We start from the raw sequence: 23,738 nt of genomic DNA on the forward strand, positions 1-23,738 counted from the left end.
ATTGTGTCTGAATATGCATCACAAGATTGAAGGAAAGAGTATCTTTGTACTTGTTAAAAATCACTAGCTTTCCTCATTCGGACAGGTTCACAACTTTGATGTCTACTGTGGCATAGCAAAGTCTGTATGATGTCAAATAGGAATGTATCACATAGACTGCGTGGCCTAATGGCTAAGGAGTCTGACTTCGAATCAGAAGATTGAGGGTTCGAGTCCCTTCGTGGTCGTTTAATTTCATTAGCTCAGCTAATTTGAACATGTTTTCAAATTCCCGAAATAAGGCATTGGTCTCATTGCTTTGAAAAGCTTGGACACTGTTGTTCAACTTTTATAATCTTAGACTGAAAGGCCTGAGAAATATTGTGTCTGATTCGGCATCGCAAGATTGAGGGAAAAGGTCTCTTCTTACTTGTTAAATATCACTAGCTTTCCTCATTTGGACAGGTTCACAACTTTGATGTCTACTGTGGCATAGCAAAATCTGTATGATGTCAAATAGGGATGTATCACATAGACTGCGTGGCCTAATGGATAAGGCGTCTGACTTCGAATCAGAAGATTGAGGGTTCGAGTCCCTTCGTGGTTGTTTAATTTCATTAGCTCAGCTAATTTGAACATGTTTGCAAATTCCCGAAATAAGGCATTGGTCTCATTGCTTTGAAAAGCTTGGACATTGTTGTTCAACTTTTATAATCTAAGACTGAAAGGCCTGAGAAATATTGTGTCTGATTCGGCATCGCAAGATTGAGGGAAAAGGTCTCTTCTTACTTGTTAAATATCACGAGCTTTCCTCATTCGGACAGGTTCACAACTTTGATGTCTACTGTTGCATAGCAAAGTCTGTATGATGTCAAATAGGGTCATTTAATTTCATTAGCTCAGCTAATTCGTACATGTTTGCAATTTCCCTAAATAAGGCATTGGTCTCATTGCTTTGAAAAGCTTGGACATTGTTGTTCAACTTTAATAATCTAAGACTGCAAGGCCTGAGAATTATTGTGTCTGAATATGCATCACAAGATTGAAGGAAAGAGTATCTTTGTACTTATTAAAAATCACTAGCTTTCCTCATTCGGACAGGTTCACAACTTTGATGTCTACTGTGGCATAGCAAAGTCTGTATGATGTCAAATAGGAATGTATCACATAGACTGCGTGGCCTAATGGCTAAGGAGTCTGACTTCGAATCAGAAGATTGAGGGTTCGAGTCCCTTCGTGGTCGTTTAATTTCATTAGCTCAGCTAATTTGAACATGATTGCAAATTCCCGAAATAAGGCATTGGTCTCATTGCTTTGAAAAGCTTGGACATTGTTGTTCAACTTTTATAATCTAAGACTGAAAGGCCTGAGAAATATTGTGTCTGATTCGGCATCGCAAGATTGAGGGAAAAGGTCTCTTCTTACTTGTTAAATATCACGAGCTTTCCTCATTCGGACAGGTTCACAACTTTGATGTCTACTGTTGCATAGCAAAGTCTGTATGATGTCAAATAGGGTCATTTAATTTCATTAGCTCAGCTAATTCGTACATGTTTGCAATTTCCCTAAATAAGGCATTGGTCTTGTTGCTTTGAAAAGCTTGGACATTGTTGTTCAACTTTAATAATCTAAGACTGCAAGGCCTGAGAATTATTGTGTCTGAATATGCATCACAAGATTGAAGGAAAGAGTATCTTTGTACTTGTTAAAAATCACTAGCTTTCCTCATTCGGACAGGTTCACAACTTTGATGTCTACTGTGGCATAGCAAAGTCTGTATGATGTCAAATAGGAATGTATCACATAAACTGCGTGGCCTAATGGCTAAGGCGTCTGACTTCGAATCAGAAGATTGAGGGTTCGAGTCCCTTCGTGGTCACTTAATTTCATTAGCTCAGCTAATTTGAACATGTTTGCAAATTCCCGAAATAAGGCATTGGTCTCATTGCTTTGAAAAGCTTGGACATTGTTGTACAACTTTAATAATCTAAGACTGCAAGGCCTGAGAATTATTGTGTCTGAATATGCATCACAAGAGTATCACAAGAGTATCTTTGTACTTGTTAAAAATCACTAGCTTTCCTCATTCGGACAGGTTCACAACTTTGATGTCTACTGTGGCATAGCAAAGTCTGTATGATGTCAAATAGGAATGTATCACATAGACTGCGTGGCCTAATGGCTAAGGAGTCTGACTTCGAATCAGAAGATTGAGGGTTCGAGTCCCTTCGTGGTCGTTTAATTTCATTAGCTCAGCTAATTTGAACATGTTTTCAAATTCCCGAAATAAGGCATTGGTCTCATTGCTTTGAAAAGCTTGGACACTGTTGTTCAACTTTTATAATCTAAGACTGAAAGGCCTGAGAAATATTGTGTCTGATTCGGCATCGCAAGATTGAGGGAAAAGGTCTCTTCTTACTTGTTAAATATCACTAGCTTTCCTCATTTGGATAGGTTCACAACTTTGATGTCTACTGTGGCATAGCAAAATCTGTATGATGTCAAATAGGGATGTATCACATAGACTGTGTGGCCTAATGGATAAGGCGTCTGACTTCGAATCAGAAGATTGAGGGTTCGAATCCCTTCGTGGTCGTTTAATTTCATTAGCTCAGCTAATTTGAACATGTTTGCAAATTCCCGAAATAAGGCATTGGTCTCATTGCTTTGAAAAGCTTGGACATTGTTGTTCAACTTTTATAATCTAAGACTGAAAGGCCTGAGAAATATTCTGTCTGATTCGGCATCGCAAGATTGAGGGAAAAGGTCTCTTCTTACTTGTTAAATATCACGAGCTTTCCTCATTCGGACAGGTTCACAACTTTGATGTCTACTGTTGCATAGCAAAGTCTGTATGATGTCAAATAGGGTCATTTAATTTCATTAGCTCAGCTAATTCGTACATGTTTGCAATTTCCCTAAATAAGGCATTGGTCTTGTTGCTTTGAAAAGCTTGGACATTGTTGTTCAACTTTAATAATCTAAGACTGCAAGGCCTGAGAATTATTGTGTCTGAATATGCATCACAAGATTGAAGGAAAGAGTATTTTTGTACTTGTTAAAAATCACTAGCTTTCCTCATTCGGACAGGTTCACAACTTTGATGTCTACTGTGGCATAGCAAAGTCTGTATGATGTCAAATAGGGATGTATCACATAGACTGCGTGGCCTAATGGATAAGGCGTCTGACTTCGAATCAGAAGATTGAGGGTTCGAGTCCCTTCGTGGTCGTTTAATTTAATTAGCTCAGCTAATTTGAACATGTTTGCAAATTCCCGAAATAAGGCATTGGTCTCATTGCTTTGAAAAGCTTGGACATTGTTGTTCAACTTTTATAATCTAAGACTGAAAGGCCTGAGAAATATTGTGTCTGATTCGGCATTGCAAGATTGAGGGAAAAGGTCTCTTCTTACTTGTTAAATATCACTAGCTTTCCTCATTTGGACAGGTTCACAACTTTGATGTCTACTGTGGCATAGCAAAATCTGTATGATGTCAAATAGGGATGTATCACATAGACTGCGTGGCCTAATGGATAAGGCGTCTGACTTCGAATCAGAAGATTGAGGGTTCGAGTCCCTTCGTGGTCGTTTAATTTCATTAGCTCAGCTAATTTGAACATGTTTGCAAATTCCCGAAATAAGGCATTGGTCTCATTGCTTTGAAAAGCTTGGACATTGTTGTTCAACTTTTATAATCTAAGACTGAAAGGCCTGATAAATATTGTGTCTGATTCGGCATCGCAAGATTGAGGGAAAAGGTCTCTTCTTACTTGTTAAATATCACGAGCTTTCCTCATTCGGACAGGTTCACAACTTTGATGTCTACTGTTGCATAGCAAAGTCTGTATGATGTCAAATAGGGTCATTTAATTTCATTAGCTCAGCTAATTCGTACATGTTTGCAATTTCCCTAAATAAGGCATTGGTCTTGTTGCTTTGAAAAGCTTGGACATTGTTGTTCAACTTTAATAATCTAAGACTGCAAGGCCTGAGAATTATTGTGTCTGAATATGCATCACAAGATTGAAGGAAAGAGTATCTTTGTACTTGTTAAAAATCACTAGCTTTCCTCATTCGGACAGGTTCACAACTTTGATGTCTACTGTGGCATAGCAAAGTCTGTATGATGTCAAATAGGAATGTATCACATAGACTGCGTGGCCTAATGGCTAAGGCGTCTGACTTCGAATCAGAAGATTGAGGGTTCGTGTCCCTTCGTGGTCACTTAAATTCATTAGCTCAGCTAATTTGAACATGTTTGCAAATTCCCGAAATAAGGCATTGGTCTCATTGCTTTGAAAAGCTTGGACATTGTTGTACAACTTTAATAATCTAAGACTGCAAGGCCTGAGAATTATTGTGTCTGAATATGCATCACAAGATTGAAGGAAAGAGTATCTTTGTACTTGTTAAAAATCACTAGCTTTCCTCATTCGGACAGGTTCACAACTTTGATGTCTACTGTGGCATAGCAAAGTCTGTATGATGTCAAATAGGGATGTATCACATAGACTGCGTGGCCTAATGGATAAGGCGTCTGACTTCGAATCAGAAGATTGAGGGTTCGTGTCCCTTCGTGGTCGTTTAATTTAATTAGCTCAGCTAATTTGAACATGTTTGCAAATTCCCGAAATAAGGCATTGGTCTCATTGCTTTGAAAAGCTTGGACATTGTTGTTCAACTTTTATAATCTAAGACTGAAAGGCCTGAGAATTATTGTGTCTGATTCGGCATCGCAAGATTGAGGGAAAAGGTCTCTTCTTACTTGTTAAATATCACTAGCTTTCCTCATTTGGACAGGTTCACAACTTTGATGTCTACTGTGGCATAGCAAAGTCTGTATGATGTCAAATAGGAATGTATCACATAGACTGCGTGGCCTAATGGCTAAGGCGTCTGACTTTGAATCAGAAGATTGAGGGTTCGAGTCCCTTCGTGGTCGTTTAATTTCATTAGCTCAGCTAATTTGAACATGTTTGCAAATTCCCGAAATAAGGCATTGGTCTCATTGCTTTGAAAAGCTTGGACATTGTTGTTCAACTTTTATAATCTAAGACTGAAAGGCCTGAGAAATATTGTGTCTGATTCGGCATCGCAAGATTGAGGGAAAAGGTCTCTTCTTACTTGTTAAATATCACGAGCTTTCCTCATTCGGACAGGTTCACAACTTTGATGTCTACTGTTGCATAGCAAAGTCTGTATGATGTCAAATAGGGTCATTTAATTTCATTAGCTCAGCTAATTCGTACATGTTTGCAATTTCCCTAAATAAGGCATTGGTCTTGTTGCTTTGAAAAGCTTGGACATTGTTGTTCAACTTTAATAATCTAAGACTGCAAGGCCTGAGAATTATTGTGTCTGAATATGCATCTCAAGATTGAAGGAAAGAGTATCTTTGTACTTGTTAAAAATCACTAGCTTTCCTCATTCGGACAGGTTCACAACTTTGATGTCTACTGTGGCATAGCAAAGTCTGTATGATGTCAAATAGGAATGTATCACATAGACTGCGTGGCCTAATGGATAAGGCGTCTGACTTCGAATCAGAAGATTGAGGGTTCGAGTCCCTTCGTGGTCGTTTAATTTAATTAGCTCAGCTAATTTGAACATGTTTGCAAATTCCCGAAATAAGGCATTGGTCTCATTGCTTTGAAAAGCTTGGACACTGTTGTTCAACTTTTATAATCTAAGACTGAAAGGCCTGAGAAATATTGTGTCTGATTCGGCATCGCAAGATTGAGGGAATAGGTCTCTTCTTACTTGTTAAATATCACTAGCTTTCCTCATTCGGACAGGTTCACAACTTTGATGTCTACTGTTGCATAGCAAAGTCTGTATGATGTCAAATAGGGTCATTTAATTTCATTAGCTCAGCTAATTCGTACATGTTTGCAATTTCCCTAAATAAGGCATTGGTCTTGTTGCTTTGAAAAGCTTGGACATTGTTGTTCAACTTTAATAATCTAAGACTGCAAGGCCTGAGAATTATTGTGTCTGAATATGCATCACAAGATTGAAGGAAAGAGTATCTTTGTACTTGTTAAAAATCACTAGCTTTCCTCATTCGGACAGGTTCACAACTTTGATGTCTACTGTGGCATAGCAAAGTCTGTATGATGTCAAATAGGAATGTATCACATAGACTGCGTGGCATAATGGATAAGGCGTCTGACTTCGAATCAGAAGATTGAGGGTTCGAGTCCCTTCGTGGTCGTTTAATTTCATTAGCTCAGCTAATTTGAACATGTTTGCAAATTCCCGAAATAAGGCATTGGTCTCATTGCTTTGAAAAGCTTGGACACTGTTGTTAAACTTTTATAATCTAAGACTGAAAGGAGAAGAAATATTGTGTCTGATTCGGCATCGCAAGATTGAGGGAAAAGGTCTCTTCTTACTTGTTAAATATCACTTGCTTTCCTCATTCGGACAGGTTCACAACTTTGATGTCTACTGTGGCATAGCAAAGTCTGTATGATGTCAAATAGGGATGTATCACATAGACTGCGTGGCCTAATGGATAAGGCGTCTGACTTCGAATCAGAAGATTTAGGGTTCGATTACCTTCGTTGTCTTTTAATTTCATTAGCGCAGCTAATTTGAACATGTTTGCAAATTCCCGAAATAAGGCATTGGTCTCATTGCTTTGAAAAGCTTGGACATTGTTGTACAACTTTAATAATCTAAGACTGCAAGGCCTGAGAATTATTGTGTCTGAATATGCATCACAAGATTGAAGGAAAGAGTATCTTTGTACTTGTTAAAAATCACTAGCTTTCCTCATTCGGACAGGTTCACAACTTTGATGTCTACTGTGGCATAGCAAAGTCTGTATGATGTCAAATAGGGATGTATCACATAGACTGCGTGGCCTAATGGATAAGGCGTCTGACTTCGAATCAGAAGATTGAGGGGTCGAGTCCCTTCGTGGTTGTTTAATTTAATTAGCTCAGCTAATTTGAACATGTTTGCAAATTCCCGAAATAAGGCATTGGTCTCATTGCTTTGAAAAGCTTGGACATTGTTGTTCAACTTTTATAATCTAAGACTGAAAGGCCTGAGAAATATTGTGTCTGATTCGGCATCGCAAGATTGAGGGAAAAGGTCTCTTCTTACTTGTTAAATATCACTAGCTTTCCTCATTTGGACAGGTTCACAACTTTGATGTCTACTGTGGCATAGCAAAATCTGTATGATGTCAAATAGGGATGTATCACATAGACTGCGTGGCCTAATGGATAAGGCGTCTGACTTCGAATCAGAAGATTGAGGGTTCGAGTCCCTTCGTGGTCGTTTAATTTCATTAGCTCAGCTAATTTGAACATGTTTGCAAATTCCCGAAATAAGGCATTGGTCTCATTGCTTTGAAAAGCTTGGACATTGTTGTTCAACTTTTATAATCTAAGACTGAAAGGCCTGAGAAATATTGTGTCTGATTCGGCATCGCAAGATTGAGGGAAAAGGTCTCTTCTTACTTGTTAAATATCACGAGCTTTCCTCATTCGGACAGGTTCACAACTTTGATGTCTACTGTTGCATAGCAAAGTCTGTATGATGTCAAATAGGGTCATTTAATTTCATTAGCTCAGCTAATTCGTACATGTTTGCAATTTCCCTAAATAAGGCATTGGTCTTGTTGCTTTGAAAAGCTTGGACATTGTTGTTCAACTTTAATAATCTAAGACTGCAAGGCCTGAGAATTATTGTGTCTGAATATGCATCTCAAGATTGAAGGAAAGAGTATCTTTGTACTTGTTAAAAATCACTAGCTTTCCTCATTCGGACAGGTTCACAACTTTGATGTCTACTGTGGCATAGCAAAGTCTGTATGATGTCAAATAGGAATGTATCACATAGACTGCGTGGCCTAATGGCTAAGGCGTCTGACTTTGAATCAGAAGATTGAGGGTTCGAGTCCCTTCGTGGTCGTTTAATTTCATTAGCTCAGCTAATTTGAACATGTTTTCAAATTCCCGAAATAAGGCATTGGTCTCATTGCTTTGAAAAGCTTGGACACTGTTGTTCAACTTTTATAATCTAAGACTGAAAGGCCTGAGAAATATTGTGTCTGATTCAGCATCGCAAGATTGAGGGAAAAGGTCTCTTCTTACTTGTTAAATATCACTAGCTTTCCTCATTTGGATAGGTTCACAACTTTGATGTCTACTGTGGCATAGCAAAATCTGTATGATGTCAAATAGGGATGTATCACATAGACTGTGTGGCCTAATGGATAAGGCGTCTGACTTCGAATCAGAAGATTGAGGGTTCGAGTCCCTTCGTGGTCGTTTAATTTAATTAGCTCAGCTAATTTGAACATGTTTGCAAATTCCCGAAATAAGGCATTGGTCTCATTGCTTTGAAAAGCTTGGACACTGTTGTTCAACTTTTATAATCTAAGACTGAAAGGCCTGAGAAATATTGTGTCTGATTCGGCATCGCAAGATTGAGGGAATAGGTCTCTTCTTACTTTTTAAATATCACTAGCTTTCCTCATTCGGACAGGTTCACAACTTTGATGTCTACTGTTGCATAGCAAAGTCTGTATGATGTCAAATAGGGTCATTTAATTTCATTAGCTCAGCTAATTCGTACATGTTTGCAATTTCCCTAAATAAGGCATTGGTCTTGTTGCTTTGAAAAGCTTGGACATTGTTGTTCAACTTTAATAATCTAAGACTGCAAGGCCTGAGAATTATTGTGTCTGAATATGCATCACAAGATTGAAGGAAAGAGTATCTTTGTACTTGTTAAAAATCACTAGCTTTCCTCATTCGGACAGGTTCACAACTTTGATGTCTACTGTGGCATAGCAAAGTCTGTATGATGTCAAATAGGAATGTATCACATAGACTGCGTGGCATAATGGATAAGGCGTCTGACTTCGAATCAGAAGATTGAGGGTTCGAGTCCCTTCGTGGTCGTTTAATTTCATTAGCTCAGCTAATTTGAACATGTTTGCAAATTCCCGAAATAAGGCATTGGTCTCATTGCTTTGAAAAGCTTGGACACTGTTGTTCAACTTTTATAATCTAAGACTGAAAGGAGAAGAAATATTGTGTCTGATTCGGCATCGCAAGATTGAGGGAAAAGGTCTCTTCTTACTTGTTAAATATCACTTGCTTTCCTCATTCGGACAGGTTCACAACTTTGATGTCTACTGTATGATGTCAAATAGGGATGTATCACATAGACTGCGTGGCCTAATGGATAAGGCGTCTGACTTCGAATCAGAAGATTTAGGGTTCGATTACCTTCATTGTCTTTTAATTTCATTAGCGCAGCTAATTTGAACATGTTTTCAAATTCCCGAAATAAGGCATTGGTCTCATTGCTTTGAAAAGCTTGGACATTGTTGTTCAACTTTTATAATCTAAGACTGAAAGGCCTGAGAAATATTGTGTCTGATTCGGCATCGCAAGATTGAGGGAAAAGGTCTCTTCTTACTTGTTAAATATCACTAGCTTTCCTCATTTGGATAGGTTCACAACTTTGATGTCTACTGTGGCATAGCAAAATCTGTATGATGTCAAATAGGGATGTATCACATAGACTGTGTGGCCTAATGGATAAGGCGTCTGACTTCGAATCAGAAGATTGAGGGTTCGAGTCCCTTCGTGGTTGTTTAATTTCATTAGCTCAGCTAATTTGAACATGTTTGCAAATTCCCGAAATAAGGCATCGGTCTCATTGCTTTGAAAAGCTTGGACATTGTTGTTCAACTTTTATAATCTAAGACTGAAAGGCCTGAGAAATATTCTGTCTGATTCGGCATCGCAAGATTGAGGGAAAAGGTCTCTTCTTACTTGTTAAATATCACGAGCTTTCCTCATTCGGACAGGTTCACAACTTTGATGTCTACTGTTGCATAGCAAAGTCTGTATGATGTCAAATAGGGTCATTTAATTTCATTAGCTCAGCTAATTCGTACATGTTTGCAATTTCCCTAAATAAGGCATTGGTCTTGTTGCTTTGAAAAGCTTGGACATTGTTGTTCAACTTTAATAATCTAAGACTGCAAGGCCTGAGAATTATTGTGTCTGAATATGCATCACAAGATTGAAGGAAAGAGTATTTTTGTACTTGTTAAAAATCACTAGCTTTCCTCATTCGGACAGGTTCACAACTTTGATGTCTACTGTGGCATAGCAAAGTCTGTATGATGTCAAATAGGGATGTATCACATAGACTGCGTGGCCTAATGGATAAGGCGTCTGACTTCGAATCAGAAGATTGAGGGTTCGAGTCCCTTCGTGGTCGTTTAATTTAATTAGCTCAGCTAATTTGAACATGTTTGCAAATTCCCGAAATAAGGCATTGGTCTCATTGCTTTGAAAAGCTTGGACATTGTTGTTCAACTTTTATAATCTAAGACTGAAAGGCCTGAGAAATATTGTGTCTGATTCGGCATTGCAAGATTGAGGGAAAAGGTCTCTTCTTACTTGTTAAATATCACTAGCTTTCCTCATTTGGACAGGTTGACAACTTTGATGTCTACTGTGGCATAGCAAAATCTGTATGATGTCAAATAGGGATGTATCACATAGACTGCGTGGCCTAATGGATAAGGCGTCTGACTTCGAATCAGAAGATTGAGGGTTCGAGTCCCTTCGTGGTCGTTTAATTTCATTAGCTCAGCTAATTTGAACATGTTTGCAAATTCCCGAAATAAGGCATTGGTCTCATTGCTTTGAAAAGCTTGGACATTGTTGTTCAACTTTTATAATCTAAGACTGAAAGGCCTGATAAATATTGTGTCTGATTCGGCATCGCAAGATTGAGGGAAAAGGTCTCTTCTTACTTGTTAAATATCACGAGCTTTCCTCATTCGGACAGGTTCACAACTTTGATGTCTACTGTTGCATAGCAAAGTCTGTATGATGTCAAATAGGGTCATTTAATTTCATTAGCTCAGCTAATTCGTACATGTTTGCAATTTCCCTAAATAAGGCATTGGTCTTGTTGCTTTGAAAAGCTTGGACATTGTTGTTCAACTTTAATAATCTAAGACTGCAAGGCCTGAGAATTATTGTGTCTGAATATGCATCACAAGATTGAAGGAAAGAGTATCTTTGTACTTGTTAAAAATCACTAGCTTTCCTCATTCGGACAGGTTCACAACTTTGATGTCTACTGTGGCATAGCAAAGTCTGTATGATGTCAAATAGGAATGTATCACATAGACTGCGTGGCCTAATGGCTAAGGCGTCTGACTTCGAATCAGAAGATTGAGGGTTCGTGTCCCTTCGTGGTCACTTAAATTCATTAGCTCAGCTAATTTGAACATGTTTGCAAATTCCCGAAATAAGGCATTGGTCTCATTGCTTTGAAAAGCTTGGACATTGTTGTACAACTTTAATAATCTAAGACTGCAAGGCCTGAGAATTATTGTGTCTGAATATGCATCACAAGATTGAAGGAAAGAGTATCTTTGTACTTGTTAAAAATCACTAGCTTTCCTCATTCGGACAGGTTCACAACTTTGATGTCTACTGTGGCATAGCAAAGTCTGTATGATGTCAAATAGGGATGTATCACATAGACTGCGTGGCCTAATGGATAAGGCGTCTGACTTCGAATCAGAAGATTGAGGGTTCGTGTCCCTTCGTGGTCGTTTAATTTAATTAGCTCAGCTAATTTGAACATGTTTGCAAATTCCCGAAATAAGGCATTGGTCTCATTGCTTTGAAAAGCTTGGACATTGTTGTTCAACTTTTATAATCTAAGACTGAAAGGCCTGAGAAATATTCTGTCTGATTCGGCATCGCAAGATTGAGGGAAAAGGTCTCTTCTTACTTGTTAAATATCACGAGCTTTCCTCATTCGGACAGGTTCACAACTTTGATGTCTACTGTTGCATAGCAAAGTCTGTATGATGTCAAATAGGGTCATTTAATTTCATTAGCTCAGCTAATTCGTACATGTTTGCAATTTCCCTAAATAAGGCATTGGTCTTGTTGCTTTGAAAAGCTTGGACATTGTTGTTCAACTTTAATAATCTAAGACTGCAAGGCCTGAGAATTATTGTGTCTGAATATGCATCACAAGATTGAAGGAAAGAGTATTTTTGTACTTGTTAAAAATCACTAGCTTTCCTCATTCGGACAGGTTCACAACTTTGATGTCTACTGTGGCATAGCAAAGTCTGTATGATGTCAAATAGGGATGTATCACATAGACTGCGTGGCCTAATGGATAAGGCGTCTGACTTCGAATCAGAAGATTGAGGGTTCGAGTCCCTTCGTGGTCGTTTAATTTAATTAGCTCAGCTAATTTGAACATGTTTGCAAATTCCCGAAATAAGGCATTGGTCTCATTGCTTTGAAAAGCTTGGACATTGTTGTTCAACTTTTATAATCTAAGACTGAAAGGCCTGAGAAATATTGTGTCTGATTCGGCATTGCAAGATTGAGGGAAAAGGTCTCTTCTTACTTGTTAAATATCACTAGCTTTCCTCATTTGGACAGGTTGACAACTTTGATGTCTACTGTGGCATAGCAAAATCTGTATGATGTCAAATAGGGATGTATCACATAGACTGCGTGGCCTAATGGATAAGGCGTCTGACTTCGAATCAGAAGATTGAGGGTTCGAGTCCCTTCGTGGTCGTTTAATTTCATTAGCTCAGCTAATTTGAACATGTTTGCAAATTCCCGAAATAAGGCATTGGTCTCATTGCTTTGAAAAGCTTGGACATTGTTGTTCAACTTTTATAATCTAAGACTGAAAGGCCTGATAAATATTGTGTCTGATTCGGCATCGCAAGATTGAGGGAAAAGGTCTCTTCTTACTTGTTAAATATCACGAGCTTTCCTCATTCGGACAGGTTCACAACTTTGATGTCTACTGTTGCATAGCAAAGTCTGTATGATGTCAAATAGGGTCATTTAATTTCATTAGCTCAGCTAATTCGTACATGTTTGCAATTTCCCTAAATAAGGCATTGGTCTTGTTGCTTTGAAAAGCTTGGACATTGTTGTTCAACTTTAATAATCTAAGACTGCAAGGCCTGAGAATTATTGTGTCTGAATATGCATCACAAGATTGAAGGAAAGAGTATCTTTGTACTTGTTAAAAATCACTAGCTTTCCTCATTCGGACAGGTTCACAACTTTGATGTCTACTGTGGCATAGCAAAGTCTGTATGATGTCAAATAGGAATGTATCACATAGACTGCGTGGCCTAATGGCTAAGGCGTCTGACTTCGAATCAGAAGATTGAGGGTTCGTGTCCCTTCGTGGTCGTTTAATTTAATTAGCTCAGCTAATTTGAACATGTTTGCAAATTCCCGAAATAAGGCATTGGTCTCATTGCTTTGAAAAGCTTGGACATTGTTGTTCAACTTTTATAATCTAAGACTGAAAGGCCTGAGAATTATTGTGTCTGATTCGGCATCGCAAGATTGAGGGAAAAGGTCTCTTCTTACTTGTTAAATATCACTAGCTTTCCTCATTTGGACAGGTTCACAACTTTGATGTCTACTGTGGCATAGCAAAGTCTGTATGATGTCAAATAGGAATGTATCACATAGACTGCGTGGCCTAATGGCTAAGGCGTCTGACTTTGAATCAGAAGATTGAGGGTTCGAGTCCCTTCGTGGTCGTTTAATTTCATTAGCTCAGCTAATTTGAACATGCTTTCAAATTCCCGAAATAAGGCATTGGTCTCATTGCTTTGAAAAGCTTGGACACTGTTGTTCAACTTTTATAATCTAAGACTGAAAGGCCTGCGAAATATTGTGTCTGATTCGGCATCGCAAGATTGAGGGAAAAGGTCTCTCCTTACTTGTTAAATATCACTAGCTTTCCTCATTTGGATAGGTTCACAACTTTGATGTCTACTGTGGCATAGCAAAATCTGTATGATGTCAAATAGGGATGTATCACATAGACTGTGTGGCCTAATGGATAAGGCGTCTGACTTCGAATCAGAAGATTGAGGGTTTGAGTCCCTTCGTGGTTGTTTAATTTCATTAGCTCAGCTAATTTGAACATGTTTGCAAATTCCCGAAATAAGGCATTGGTCTCATTGCTTTGAAAAGCTTGGACATTGTTGTTCAACTTTTATAATCTAAGACTGAAAGGCCTGAGAAATATTGTGTCTGATTCGGCATCGCAAGATTGAGGGAAAAGGTCTCTTCTTACTTGTTAAATATCACGAGCTTTCCTCATTCGGACAGGTTCACAACTTTGATGTCTACTGTTGCATAGCAAAGTCTGTATGATGTCAAATAGGGTCATTTAATTTCATTAGCTCAGCTAATTCGTACATGTTTGCAATTTCCCTAAATAAGGCATTGGTCTTGTTGCTTTGAAAAGCTTGGACATTGTTGTTCAACTTTAATAATCTAAGACTGCAAGGCCTGAGAATTATTGTGTCTGAATATGCATCACAAGATTGAAGGAAAGAGTATCTTTGTACTTGTTAAAAATCACTAGCTTTCCTCATTCGGACAGGTTCACAACTTTGATGTCTACTGTGGCATAGCAAAGTCTGTATGATGTCAAATAGGAATGTATGACATAGACTGCGTGGCCTAATGGCTAAGGCGTCTGACTTCGAATCAGAAGATTGAGGGTTCGAGTCCCTTCGTGGTCACTTAAATTCATTAGCTCAGCTAATTTGAACATGTTTGCAAATTCCCGAAATAAGGCATTGGTCTCATTGCTTTGAAAAGCTTGGACATTGTTGTACAACTTTAATAATCTAAGACTGCAAGGCCTGAGAATTATTGTGTCTGAATATGCATCACAAGATTGAAGGAAAGAGTATCTTTGTACTTGTTAAAAATCACTAGCTTTCCTCATTCGGACAGGTTCACAACTTTGATGTCTACTGTGGCATAGCAAAGTCTGTATGATGTCAAATAGGGATGTATCACATAGACTGCGTGGCCTAATGGATAAGGCGTCTGACTTCGAATCAGAAGATTGAGGGTTCGAGTCCCTTCGTGGTCGTTTAATTTAATTAGCTCAGCTAATTTGAACATGTTTGCAAATTCCCGAAATAAGGCATTGGTCTCATTGCTTTGAAAAGCTTGGACATTGTTGTTCAACTTTTATAATCTAAGACTGAAAGGCCTGAGAAATATTGTGTCTGATTCGGCATCGCAAGATTGAGGGAAAAGGTCTCTTCTTACTTGTTAAATATCACTAGCTTTCCTCATTTGGACAGGTTCACAACTTTGATGTCTACTGTGGCATAGCAAAATCTGTATGATGTCAAATAGGGATGTATCACATAGACTGCGTGGCCTAATGGATAAGGCGTCTGACTTCGAATCAGAAGATTGAGGGTTCGAGTCCCTTCGTGGTCGTTTAATTTCATTAGCTCAGCTAATTTGAACATGTTTGCAAATTCCCGAAATAAGGCATTGGTCTCATTGCTTTGAAAAGCTTGGACATTGTTGTTCAACTTTTATAATCTAAGACTGAAAGGCCTGAGAAATATTGTGTCTGATTCGGCATCGCAAGATTGAGGGAAAAGGTCTCTTCTTACTTGTTAAATATCACGAGCTTTCCTCATTCGGACAGGTTCACAACTTTGATGTCTACTGTTGCATAGCAAAGTCTGTATGATGTCAAATAGGGTCATTTAATTTCATTAGCTCAGCTAATTCGTACATGTTTGCAATTTCCCTAAATAAGGCATTGGTCTTGTTGCTTTGAAAAGCTTGGACATTGTTGTTCAACTTTAATAATCTAAGACTGCAAGGCCTGAGAATTATTGTGTCTGAATATGCATCTCAAGATTGAAGGAAAGAGTATCTTTGTACTTGTTAAAAATCACTAGCTTTCCTCATTCGGACAGGTTCACAACTTTGATGTCTACTGTGGCATAGCAAAGTCTGTATGATGTCAAATAGGAATGTATCACATAGACTGCGTGGCCTAATGGCTAAGGCGTCTGACTTTGAATCAGAAGATTGAGGGTTCGAGTCCCTTCGTGGTCGTTTAATTTCATTAGCTCAGCTAATTTGAACATGTTTTCAAATTCCCGAAATAAGGCATTGGTCTCATTGCTTTGAAAAGCTTGGACACTGTTGTTCAACTTTTATAATCTAAGACTGAAAGGCCTGAGAAATATTGTGTCTGATTCAGCATCGCAAGATTGAGGGAAAAGGTCTCTTCTTACTTGTTAAATATCACTAGCTTTCCTCATTTGGATAGGTTCACAACTTTGATGTCTACTGTGGCATAGCAAAATCTGTATGATGTCAAATAGGGATGTATCACATAGACTGTGTGGCCTAATGGATAAGGCGTCTGGCTTCGAATCAGAAGATTGAGGGTTCGAGTCCCTTCGTGGTCATTTAATTTAATTAGCTCAGCTAATTTGAACATGTTTGCAAATTCCCGAAATAAGGCATTGGTCTCATTGCTCTGAAAAGCTTGGACACTGTTGTTCAACTTTTATAATCTAAGACTGAAAGGCCTGAGAAATATTGTGTCTGATTCGGCATCGCAAGATTGAGGGAATAGGTCTCTTCTTACTTGTTAAATATCACTAGCTTTCCTCATTCGGACAGGTTCACAACTTTGATGTCTACTGTTGCATAGCAAAGTCTGTATGATGTCAAATAGGGTCATTTAATTTCATTAGCTCAGCTAATTCGTACATGTTTGCAATTTCCCTAAATAAGGCATTGGTCTTGTTGCTTTGAAAAGCTTGGACATTGTTGTTCAACTTTAATAATCTAAGACTGCAAGGCCTGAGAATTATTGTGTCTGAATATGCATCACAAGATTGAAGGAAAGAGTATCTTTGTACTTGTTAAAAATCACTAGCTTTCCTCATTCGGACAGGTTCACAACTTTGATGTCTACTGTGGCATAGCAAAGTCTGTATGATGTCAAATAGGGATGTATCACATAGACTGCGTGGCCTAATGGATAAGGCGTCTGACTTCAAATCAGAAGATTTAGGGTTCGATTACCTTCGTTGTCTTTTAATTTCATTAGCGCAGCTAATTTGAACATGTTTGCAAATTCCCGAAATAAGGCATTGGTCTCATTGCTTTGAAAAGCTTGGACATTGTTGTTCAACTTTTATAATCTAAGACTGAAAGGCCTGAGAAATATTGTGTCTGATTCGGCATCGCAAGATTGAGGGAAAAGGTCTCTTCTTACATGTTAAATATCACTAGCTTTCCTCATTCGGACAGGTTCACAACTTTGATGTCTACTGTGGCATAGCAAAGTCTGTATGATGTCAAATAGGGTCATTTAATTTCATTAGCTCAGCTAATTCGTACATGTTTTCAAATTCCCGAAATAAGGCATTGGTCTCATTGCTTTGAAAAGCTTGGACACTGTTGTTCAACTTTTATAATCTAAGACTGAAAGGCCTGAGAAATATTGTGTCTGATTCGGCATCGCAAGATTGAGGGAAAAGGTCTCTTCTTACTTGTTAAATATCACTATCTTTCCTCATTCGGACAGGTTCACAACTTTGATGTCTACTGTGGCATAGCAAAGTCTGTATGATGTCAAATAGGAATGTATCACATAGACTGCGTGGCCTAATGGATAAGGCGTCTGACTTCAAATCAGAAGATTGAGGGTTCGAGTCCCTTCGTGGTTGTTTAATTTCATTAGCTCAGCTAATTTGAACATGTTTGCAAATTCCCGAAATAAGGCATTGGTCTCATTGCTTTGAAAAGCTTGGACATTGTTGTTCAACTTTTATAATCTAAGACTGAAATGCCTGAGAAATATTGTGTCTGATTCAGCATCGCAAGATTGAGGGAAAAGGTCTCTTCTTACTTGTTAAATATCACGAGCTTTCCTCATTCGGACAGGTTCACAACTTTGATGTCTACTGTTGCATAGCAAAGTCTGTATGATGTCAAATAGGGTCATTTAATTTCATTAGCTCAGCTAATTCGTACATGTTTGCAATTTCCCTAAATAAGGCATTGGTCTTGTTGCTTTGAAAAGCTTGGACATTGTTGTTCAACTTTAATAATCTAAGACTGCAAGGCCTGAGAATTATTGTGTCTGAATATGCATCACAAGATTGAAGGAAAGAGTATCTTTGTACTTGTTAAAAATCACTAGCTTTCCTCATTCGGACAGGTTCACAACTTTGATGTCTACTGTGGCATAGCAAAGTCTGTATGATGTCAAATAGGAATGTATCACATAGACTACGTGGACTAATGGATAAGGCGTCTGACTTCGAATCAGAAGATTGAGGGTTCGAGTCCCTTCATGGTCGTTTAATTTCATTAGGTCAGCTAATTTGAACATGTTTGCAAATTCCCGAAATAAAGCATTGGTCTCATTGCTTTGAAAAGCTTGAACACTGTGGTTAAAATTTTATAATCTAAGACTGAAAGGCCTGAGAAATATTGTGTCTGATTCGGCATCGCAAGATTGAGGGAAAAGGTCTCTTCTTACTTGTTAAATATCACTAGCTTTCCTCATTCGGACAGGTTCACAACTTTGATGTCTACTGTTGCATAGCAACGTCTGTATGATGTCAAATAGGGTCATTTAATTTCATTAGCTCAGCTAATTTGTACATGTTTGCAATTTCCCTAAATAAGGCATTGGTCTTGTTGCTTTGAAAAGCTTGGACATTGTTGTTCAACTTTAATAATCTAAGACTGCAAGGCCTGAGAATTATTGTGTCTGAATATGCATCACAAGATTGAAGGAAAGAGTATCTTTGTACTTGTTAAAAATCACTAGCTTTCCTCATTCGGACAGGTTCACAACTTTGATGTCTACTGTGGCATAGCAAAGTCTGTATGATGTCAAATAGGAATGTATCACATAGACTACGTGGACTAATGGATAAGGCGTCTGACTTCGAATCAGAAGATTGAGGGTTCGAGTCCCTTCATGGTCGTTTAATTTCATTAGGTCAGTTAATTTGAACATGTTTGCAAATTCCCGAAATAAAGCATTGGTCTCATTGCTTTGAAAAGCTTGAACACTGTTGTTAAAATTTTATAATCTAAGACTGAAAGGCCTGAGAAATATTGTGTCTGATTCGGCATCGCAAGATTGAGGGAAAAGGTCTCTTCTTACTTGTTAAATATCACTAGCTTTCCTCATTCGGACAGGTTCACAACTTTGATGTCTACTGTGGCATAGCAAAGTCTGTATGATGTCAAATATGGATGTATCACATAGACTGCGTGGCCTAATGGATAAGGCGTCTGACTTCGAATCAGAAGATTGAGGGTTCGAGTCCCTTCGTGGTTGTTTAATTTCATTAGCTCAGCTAATTTGAACATGTTTGCAAATTCCCGAAATAAGGCATTGGTCTCATTGCTTTGAAAAGCTTGGACATTGTTGTTCAACTTTAATAATCTAAGACTGCAAGGCCTGAGAATTATTGTGTCTGAATATGCATCTCAAGATTGAAGGAAAGAGTATCTTTGTACTTGTTAAAAATCACTAGCTTTCCTCATGCGGACAGGTTCACAACTTTGATGTCTACTGTGGCATAGCAAAGTCTGTATGATGTCAAATAGGAATGTATCACATAGACTGCGTGGCCTAATGGATAAGGCGTCTGACTTCGAATCAGAAGATTGAGGGTTCGAGTCCCTTCGTGGTCGTTTAATTTCATTAGCTCAGCTAATTTGAACATGTTTTCAAATTCCCGAAATAAGGCATTGGTCTCATTGCTTTGAAAAGCTTGGACACTGTTGTTCAACTTTTATAATCTAAGACTGAAAGGCCTGAGAAATATTGTGTCTGATTCAGCATCGCAAGATTGAGGGAAAAGGTCTCTTCTTACTTGTTAAATATCACTAGCTTTCCTCATTTGGACAGGTTCACAACTTTGATGTCTACTGTGGCATAGCAAAATCTGTATGATGTCAAATAGGGATGTATCACATAGACTGCGTGGCCTAATGGATAAGGCATCTGACTTCGAATCAGAAGATTGAGGGTTCGAGTCCCTTCGTGGTTGTTTAATTTCATTAGCTCAGCTAATTTGAACATGTTTGCAAATTCCCGAAATAAGGCATTGGTCTCATTGCTTTGAAAAGCTTGGACATTGTTGTTCAACTATTATAATCTAAGACTGAAAGGCCTGAGAAATATTGTGTCTGATTCGGCATCGCAAGATTGAGGGAAAAGGTCTCTTCTTACTTGTTAAATATCACGAGCTTTCCTCATTCGGACAGGTTCACAACTTTGATGTCTACTGTTGCATAGCAAAGTCTGTATGATGTCAAATAGGGTCATTTAATTTCATTAGCTCAGCTAATTCGTACATGTTTGCAATTTCCCTAAATAAGGCATTGGTCTTGTTGCTTTGAAAAGCTTGGACATTGTTGTTCAACTTTAATAATCTAAGACTGCAAGGCCTGAGAATTATTGTGTCTGAATATGCATCACAAGATTGAAGGAAAGAGTATCTTTGTACTTGTTAAAAATCACTAGCTTTCCTCATTCGGACAGGTACACAACTTTGATGTCTACTGTGGCATAGCAAAGTCTGTATGATGTCAAATAGGGATGTATCACATATACTGCGTGGCCTAATGTATAAGGCGTCTGACTTCGAATCAGAAGATTGAGGGTTCGAGTCCCTTCGTGGTCGTTTAATTTCATTAGCTCAGCTAATTTGAACATGTTTTCAAATTCCCGAAATAAGGCATTGGTCTCATTGCTTTGAAAAGCTTGGACACTGTTGTTCAACTTTTATAATCTAAGACTGAAAGGCCTGAGAAATATTGTGTCTGATTCGGCATCGCAAGATTGAGGGAAAAGGTCTCTTCTTACTTGTTAAATATCACTAGCTTTCCTCATTCGGACAGGTTCACAACTTTGATGTCTACTGTTGCATAGCAAAGTCTGTATGATGTCAAATAGGGTCATTTAATTTCATTAGCTCAGCTAATTCGTACATGTTTGCAATTTCCCTAAATAAGGCATTGGTCTTGTTGCTTTGAAAAGCTTGGACATTGTTGTTCAACTTTAATAATCTAAGACTGCAAGGCCTGAGAATTATTGTGTCTGAATATGCAATACAAGATTGAAGGAAAGAGTATCTTTGTACTTGTTAAAAATCACTAGCTTTCCTCATTCGGACAGGTTCACAACTTTGATGTCTGCTGTGGCATCGCAAAGTCTGTATGATGTCAAATAGGAATGTATCACATAGACTGCGTGTCCTAATGGATAAGGCTTCTGACTTCAAATCAGAAAATTGAGTGTTCGAGTCCCTTCCTGGTCGTTTAATTTCATTAGCTCAGCTAATTTGAACATGTTTGCAAATTCCCGAAATAAGGCATTGGTCTCATTGCTTTGAAAAGCTTGGACACTGTTGTTCAACTTTTATAATCTAAGACTGAAAGGCCTGAGAAATATTGTGTCTGATTCGGCATCGCAAGATTGAAGGAAAGAGTATCTTTGTACTTGTTAAAAATCACTAGCTTTCCTCATTCGGACAGGTTCACAACTTTGATGTCTACTGTTGCATAGCAAAGTCTGTATGATGCCAAATAGGGTCATTTAATTTCATTAGCTCAGCTAATTCGTACATGTTTGCAATTTCCCTAAATAAGGCATTGGTCTTGTTGCTTTGAAAAGCTTGGACATTGTTGTTCAACTTTAATAATCTAAGACTGCAAGGCCTGAGAATTATTGTGTCTGAATATGCATCACAAGATTGAAGGAAAGAGTATCTTTGTACTTGTTAAAAATCACTAGCTTTCCTCATTCGGACAGGTACACAACTTTGATGTCTACTGTGGCATAGCAAAATCTGTTTGATGTCAAATAGGGATGTATCACATAGACTGCGTGGCCTAATGGATAAGGCGTCTGACTTCGAATCAGAGGATTGAGGGTTCGAGTCCCTTCGTGGTCGTTTAATTTCATTAGCTCAGCTAATTTGAAAATGTTTGCAAATTCCCGAAATAAGGCATTGGTCTCATTGCTTTGAAAAGCTTGGACATTGTTGTTCAACTTTTATAATCTAAGACTGAAAGGCCTGAGAAATATTGTGTCTGATTCGGCATCGCAAGATTGAGGGAAAAGGTCTCTTCTTACTTGTTAAATATCACGAGCTTTCCTCATTCGGACAGGTTCACAACTTTGATGTCTACTGTTGCATAGCAAAGTCTGTATGATGTCAAATAGGGTCATTTAATTTCATTAGCTCAGCTAATTCGTACATGTTTGCAATTTCCCTAAATAAGGCATTGGTCTTGTTGCTTTGAAAAGCTTGGACATTGTTGTTCAACTTTAATAATCTAAGACTGCAAGGCCTGAGAATTATTGTGTCTGAATATGCATCACAAGATTGAAGGAAAGAGTATCTTTGTACTTGTTAAAAATCACTAGCTTTCCTCATTCGGACAGGTTCACAACTTTGATGTCTACTGTGGCATAGCAAAGTCTGTATGATGTCAAATAGGGATGTATCACATAGACTGCGTGGCCTAATGGATAAGGCGTCTGACTACGAATCAGAAGATTGAGGGTTCGAGTCCCTTCGTGGTCGTTTAATTTCATTAGCTCAGCTAATTTGAACATGTTTGCAAATTCCCGAAATAAGGCATTGGTCTCATTGCTTTGAAAAGCTTGGACATTGTTGTTCAACTTTTATAATCTAAGACTGAAAGGCCTGAGAAATATTGTGTCTGATTCGGCATCGCAAGATTGAGGGAAAAGGTCTCTTCTTACTTGTTAAATATCACGAGCTTTCCTCATTCGGACAGGTTCACAACTTTGATGTCTACTGTTGCATAGCAAAGTCTGTATGATGTCAAATAGGGTCATTTAATTTCATTAGCTCAGCTAATTCGTACATGTTTGCAATTTCCCTAAATAAGGCATTGGTCTTGTTGCTTTGAAAAGCTTGGACATTGTTGTTCAACTTTAATAATCTAAGACTGCAAGGCCTGAGAATTATTGTGTCTGAATATGCAATACAAGATTGAAGGAAAGAGTATCTTTGTACTTGTTAAAAATCACTAGCTTTCCTCATTCGGACAGGTTCACAACTTTGATGTCTGCTGTGGCATCGCAAAGTCTGTATGATGTCAAATAGGAATGTATCACATAGACTGCGTGTCCTAATGGATAAGGCTTCTGACTTCAAATCAGAAAATTGAGTGTTCGAGTCCCTTCCTGGTCGTTTAATTTCATTAGCTCAGCTAATTTGAACATGTTTGCAAATTCCCGAAATAAGGCATTGGTCTCATTGCTTTGAAAAGCTTGGACACTGTTGTTCAACTTTTATAATCTAAGACTGAAAGGCCTGAGAAATATTGTGTCTGATTCGGCATCGCAAGATTGAAGGAAAGAGTATCTTTGTACTTGTTAAAAATCACTAGCTTTCCTCATTCGGACAGGTTCACAACTTTGATGTCTACTGTTGCATAGCAAAGTCTGTATGATGCCAAATAGGGTCATTTAATTTCATTAGCTCAGCTAATTCGTACATGTTTGCAATTTCCCTAAATAAGGCATTGGTCTTGTTGCTTTGAAAAGCTTGGACATTGTTGTTCAACTTTAATAATCTAAGACTGCAAGGCCTGAGAATTATTGTGTCTGAATATGCATCTCAAGATTGAAGGAAAGAGTATCTTTGTACTTGTTAAAAATCACTAGCTTTCCTCATTCGGACAGGTTCACAACTTTGATGTCTACTGTGGCATAGCAAAGTCTGTATGATGTCAAATAGGAATGTATCACATAGACTGCGTGGCCTAATGGATAAGGCGTCTGACTTCGAATCAGAAGATTGAGGGTTCGAGTCCCTTCGTGGTCGTTTAATTTCA

General features: G+C 38.2%; 22 non-coding genes across 22 annotated transcripts; all 22 read left to right on the top strand.

Moving 5' to 3' along the window:
* The first annotated feature begins 2,502 nt into the window (after positions 1-2,502).
* Positions 2,503-2,575, top strand: trnar-ucg (transfer RNA arginine (anticodon UCG)). Its single transcript has one exon. It is a non-coding gene; the product is annotated as a tRNA-Arg (tRNA).
* A 563-nt stretch (positions 2,576-3,138) lies between these two features.
* Positions 3,139-3,211, top strand: trnar-ucg (transfer RNA arginine (anticodon UCG)). The gene has a single exon. It is a non-coding gene; the product is annotated as a tRNA-Arg (tRNA).
* Positions 3,212-3,497: 286 nt separating this feature from the next.
* Positions 3,498-3,570, top strand: trnar-ucg (transfer RNA arginine (anticodon UCG)). Its single transcript has one exon. It is a non-coding gene; the product is annotated as a tRNA-Arg (tRNA).
* Positions 3,571-4,851: 1,281 nt separating this feature from the next.
* trnaq-uug (transfer RNA glutamine (anticodon UUG)) lies at positions 4,852-4,924 on the top strand. Its single transcript has one exon. It is a non-coding gene; the product is annotated as a tRNA-Gln (tRNA).
* A 563-nt stretch (positions 4,925-5,487) lies between these two features.
* On the top strand, positions 5,488-5,560 carry trnar-ucg (transfer RNA arginine (anticodon UCG)). Its single transcript has one exon. It is a non-coding gene; the product is annotated as a tRNA-Arg (tRNA).
* A 1,639-nt stretch (positions 5,561-7,199) lies between these two features.
* On the top strand, positions 7,200-7,272 carry trnar-ucg (transfer RNA arginine (anticodon UCG)). The gene has a single exon. It is a non-coding gene; the product is annotated as a tRNA-Arg (tRNA).
* A 563-nt stretch (positions 7,273-7,835) lies between these two features.
* On the top strand, positions 7,836-7,908 carry trnaq-uug (transfer RNA glutamine (anticodon UUG)). Its single transcript has one exon. It is a non-coding gene; the product is annotated as a tRNA-Gln (tRNA).
* Positions 7,909-8,194: 286 nt separating this feature from the next.
* trnar-ucg (transfer RNA arginine (anticodon UCG)) lies at positions 8,195-8,267 on the top strand. The gene has a single exon. It is a non-coding gene; the product is annotated as a tRNA-Arg (tRNA).
* Positions 8,268-10,166: 1,899 nt separating this feature from the next.
* Positions 10,167-10,239, top strand: trnar-ucg (transfer RNA arginine (anticodon UCG)). The gene has a single exon. It is a non-coding gene; the product is annotated as a tRNA-Arg (tRNA).
* A 286-nt stretch (positions 10,240-10,525) lies between these two features.
* Positions 10,526-10,598, top strand: trnar-ucg (transfer RNA arginine (anticodon UCG)). The gene has a single exon. It is a non-coding gene; the product is annotated as a tRNA-Arg (tRNA).
* A 1,558-nt stretch (positions 10,599-12,156) lies between these two features.
* On the top strand, positions 12,157-12,229 carry trnar-ucg (transfer RNA arginine (anticodon UCG)). Its single transcript has one exon. It is a non-coding gene; the product is annotated as a tRNA-Arg (tRNA).
* A 286-nt stretch (positions 12,230-12,515) lies between these two features.
* On the top strand, positions 12,516-12,588 carry trnar-ucg (transfer RNA arginine (anticodon UCG)). Its single transcript has one exon. It is a non-coding gene; the product is annotated as a tRNA-Arg (tRNA).
* A 922-nt stretch (positions 12,589-13,510) lies between these two features.
* On the top strand, positions 13,511-13,583 carry trnaq-uug (transfer RNA glutamine (anticodon UUG)). Its single transcript has one exon. It is a non-coding gene; the product is annotated as a tRNA-Gln (tRNA).
* Positions 13,584-14,505: 922 nt separating this feature from the next.
* trnar-ucg (transfer RNA arginine (anticodon UCG)) lies at positions 14,506-14,578 on the top strand. The gene has a single exon. It is a non-coding gene; the product is annotated as a tRNA-Arg (tRNA).
* Positions 14,579-14,864: 286 nt separating this feature from the next.
* Positions 14,865-14,937, top strand: trnar-ucg (transfer RNA arginine (anticodon UCG)). Its single transcript has one exon. It is a non-coding gene; the product is annotated as a tRNA-Arg (tRNA).
* A 286-nt stretch (positions 14,938-15,223) lies between these two features.
* trnar-ucg (transfer RNA arginine (anticodon UCG)) lies at positions 15,224-15,296 on the top strand. Its single transcript has one exon. It is a non-coding gene; the product is annotated as a tRNA-Arg (tRNA).
* Positions 15,297-15,859: 563 nt separating this feature from the next.
* Positions 15,860-15,932, top strand: trnaq-uug (transfer RNA glutamine (anticodon UUG)). Its single transcript has one exon. It is a non-coding gene; the product is annotated as a tRNA-Gln (tRNA).
* A 1,558-nt stretch (positions 15,933-17,490) lies between these two features.
* Positions 17,491-17,563, top strand: trnastop-uca (transfer RNA opal suppressor (anticodon UCA)). The gene has a single exon. It is a non-coding gene; the product is annotated as a tRNA-Sec (tRNA).
* Positions 17,564-19,480: 1,917 nt separating this feature from the next.
* Positions 19,481-19,553, top strand: trnar-ucg (transfer RNA arginine (anticodon UCG)). Its single transcript has one exon. It is a non-coding gene; the product is annotated as a tRNA-Arg (tRNA).
* A 2,194-nt stretch (positions 19,554-21,747) lies between these two features.
* On the top strand, positions 21,748-21,820 carry trnar-ucg (transfer RNA arginine (anticodon UCG)). Its single transcript has one exon. It is a non-coding gene; the product is annotated as a tRNA-Arg (tRNA).
* Positions 21,821-22,383: 563 nt separating this feature from the next.
* On the top strand, positions 22,384-22,456 carry trnar-acg (transfer RNA arginine (anticodon ACG)). Its single transcript has one exon. It is a non-coding gene; the product is annotated as a tRNA-Arg (tRNA).
* A 1,199-nt stretch (positions 22,457-23,655) lies between these two features.
* On the top strand, positions 23,656-23,728 carry trnar-ucg (transfer RNA arginine (anticodon UCG)). The gene has a single exon. It is a non-coding gene; the product is annotated as a tRNA-Arg (tRNA).
* The last annotated feature ends 10 nt before the right edge of the window (positions 23,729-23,738 follow it).

This window comes from Oncorhynchus kisutch, linkage group LG20 (assembly GCF_002021735.2).
Source record: "Oncorhynchus kisutch isolate 150728-3 linkage group LG20, Okis_V2, whole genome shotgun sequence".
NCBI lineage: Eukaryota > Metazoa > Chordata > Actinopteri > Salmoniformes > Salmonidae > Oncorhynchus > Oncorhynchus kisutch.